The sequence below is a fragment of the Alligator sinensis genome, unplaced genomic scaffold (genome assembly GCF_000455745.1).
Source record: "Alligator sinensis unplaced genomic scaffold, ASM45574v1 scaffold907_1, whole genome shotgun sequence".
Lineage (NCBI taxonomy): Eukaryota > Metazoa > Chordata > Crocodylia > Alligatoridae > Alligator > Alligator sinensis.
In genome coordinates, this window is record NW_005841925.1 from 1364273 (window position 1) to 1367617 (window position 3345).

The window sequence follows — 3345 nt, forward strand, 5'->3', positions numbered from 1 at the left end:
GTTAACCTCGCCTCCTCATTGGGTTTTCCCCGACCGCCAATCAAGCATGGAGTAAACTACCATTGGTTTCAGTGAGAACCAGGGGCGGGCTAGCCTGGTTCTCCACAAGCCAATGAGGGCATCGGGGTGGGCACCTTAGGTTCCCCACCTTCACGCCTTAGCAACAGCGAAACGTCACCGTGACTGGCAGATTTCTGGCCCAATGGAAACAGCAGACGCCGTTCAAAAATAAACCCGGGAGAACCAATCAGCAAGCGAGCGACACCAACCGGGAAGATGACCAATGAGGAGGACGGAGAGGGAGGGGGAGAAGCCAAGCGTCGCCACCACCAGAGAGCCGCGCCTCCCAGTTGGTCGGAGACGAAAACCCCGCCCCAGCAGAACGACTGAGGCGGCCAAACTGCCTGACAACAACGCGTTGCTAATCCGGCCCTGAGAGAGTGAGGGATGGGAGCGACCACGTGACGCGAACAATGATGACATCAGCGCGCACGAGAGGCCCTTGCTGCAGCTGGGGAATTAGCTCAAATGGTAGAGCGCTCGCTTAGCATGCGAGAGGTAGCGGGATCGATGCCCGCATTCTCCAAGATCGCTTTTGTTTTCCTCCGCGCAGGTGATGCGTCCCCCAACCCAGGGCGCATCTTCACCTCCCTGCTCAGCAGCATAAATCCCCTGCTGAAGTGCAGTCCTCAGAGCTGGGGACTCCCTGTGCCGGGGGCACCTCAGGGCCCACTGACTTGTATTGCACCTGCGATAGGCAGCTGCAGCCCCCTCCCTTCGCCAGCGCAAACAAGCTCCTGGGAACTGGGTGCTCCCCTGTGGGAACCCCATGAAAAGCCACGGGCTCCATTGCATGGTCAGAGGTGGGCAAAATACGGCCCGCGGGCCGCCCACCGAGGGATTTTATCCGGCCCGTGGCGGGTTCCATGGCCCCGTCCAGCCCAGGCACATGGGGGCAGCCCGGGCTGTGGTGCACACCATCAGTCCCACCTCCCCAGGCAGGGCTGGCAGCCAGACTCAGCTTCCTGGCAGCCCTGGCAGCGGGGGCGCCCGTGGCAGCGGCCACTCGCGCTGCCAGCCCATCTTGCACTCGCTGCTGCGGGTGCCACACAGAGTAGGAGGGCAGACAGGCAGGAGGGGTCTCCACGGACCCAGCACCCCCGCAGGCAGGATGTGCTTGGCCAGGTGGACAGGAGCAGCGAATGGCATCTGGGAGTCAGGCAGGCGGGTGGGGGCCGGAGGCCAGGATCACGGGACAGTGACAACACAGGGCCCAGGGCACAGCCGCAATCTGCAACCTGCACATCCCTGCCCGCAGACAGCATCCGTCGCGGGACATGTGGGGAGTGGATCGCAGCTCTGCCCTGGGCTCCATGGAGACCCTGCCCACCCCCCACCCCCCACCCACGCTGTTTGGCACCCCTGGCGGTGGGTGCAGGGCGGAGAGCCTGGGGCTCAATAGGATCAACTCCCCCCCTCCCCACCCCCCAGCACGCTGGGCCACGTCAGCACCTCCCCCAGCCCACAACAGTTCACTGAAACTCTTTAAGTGGCCCTCCAGCCCAAATAATTGCCCACCTCTGCTGTAGGTCCATTTTGCCCAGTCTCCTGTGTCACACAGGCAGAGAGTGGATGCTGAAAGGGAGAGCGAACTGGGGGTGACCAGGGTTTTTTTCCCACAGCTCCTCTCTCACTTGCAGCCTCCATAAGGTCTAGGAAATTCTGATGCAAAGGCTGTACCCTTAATTCCCATGCTCAATAGCTCCTGATGTGAAGCACCTTTACTTTACAGTTAGGGCTGCCAGGGTCTGGACTGGGCTCCCAAGGGAGGTGATGCTCTCTCCTACCTTGGGGGTCTTCAAGAGGAGGCTGGACAGATATTTGGCTGGGGTGATATGATCCCAGCACCCATTCCTGCCCGGGGCAGGGGGTTGGACCTGATGATCTGTTTAGGTCCCTTCCGCCCCTAAGTACTATGATACTATGATCCCCCTTTCCTCCCACAGTTTGTCCCCTCCCTTTGTGGGGCAGCTGCCATAACATCTGGTGGCAATGAATTCCACACTTGAATGACGCTCTGGGTGAAAAGGAACTTCCTTTTGTTTGTTGTAAATTTACGACCTACTAGTTTCATTTTGGGACCCCCTAGTTCATGTGTTGTGAGAGACAGTAAATAATAAATGCCTATCTACTTTCTCTTTGCCGTTTAGTATTTTGTAAACCTTTATCATGTCCCCCCTCTCAAGCACCCTTTTATAAACTGATACGGCCTAGCCTCCTTAGTCCCTCCTCATACTGCCACGCTACTAATAGTCCTTGTTGCCCTTCTCTGGGCCATCTCTATTTCTTCTATATCCTTTTTGCTGAATGGGGACCAGAACTGGGCACAGTATTCAAGGTGTGGACACACTGTGGATTTATAAAGAAGAGCTGAAGTGTCTCAAAAACCAGAAAGCAAATGAAAAGAACCAGAATGTCATATATATGCTTTAAAGATCTCATGATTTCTGGGAGCAAAATCTATGCGGTTCAGACAGTTGTTGTAAACATCCTATGCTATCCAAACCAGGCAGGAAAAAGTGAAGTTATGGGTGCATCTTCTGTGAGTTGAGCAGCTGCTAAGTTAGGCTTGAAATTTTGCCTCGGAATTATTTGTCTTAGTTTTATTATCCAAGACAGCAGTCTGATAAAATATCATTTAAACATATATTTGGTTAGTGTAATGCTCTGTGAGACTGTGGCATGTTTAAGTGGTTTATTCTTGCTTAATAGGATAAATTTGTACTTTCAAATTTGCCTGTATTATCTTCATTTTTAGACTAATATTTTATTACAGCAAAGCTTAATATACCAAAGTTGATTTGCTGTTTTAGAAACAGCAAAATGTTAAATGGATGGTATCTAAAAAGCAAGGTCATGGTAGAAAAGCAAAGAAAATGGGATTGAGAATTGTCAAAAAAAAATTCACAGAAAGTGCTAAGGGCTGATCTTAAATATAATGCTTTGCTTTACATATTATTCAGCACGTGTTAAGCCGAGTGCATGCTTACATGCCTTGCTGACTCAGGCCTTGGTGAAATGGATGAGAAAAGAGCCGTGATGGGATTAGTAACTATCAGTCAAGAGCCAAGAATCAGAGTTCAGCTTCTTGCTAATTTTAGCCCTGGCTACAGCTTTCACCTTTTGTTCTCAAAGAGTCAGCAGATAAGGAAAAATAAGGTAAAAGCCTAATCCTGCAGTGCATCACATCTATAAAGCTAAGCGCAGTACACAGAGGAATCGTGCATTAGATCCAGAAGTGAACACCCCTTGCCCCTTTTTCTTTCCTTCAAAAACACACTTTTT

General features: G+C 52.2%; 1 non-coding gene across 1 annotated transcript; it reads left to right on the top strand.

Annotated features, from left to right (window-relative positions):
• The first annotated feature begins 513 nt into the window (after positions 1-513).
• TRNAA-AGC lies at positions 514-586 on the top strand. Its single transcript has one exon. It is a non-coding gene; the product is annotated as a tRNA-Ala (tRNA).
• Positions 587-3345: the final 2759 nt, after the last annotated feature.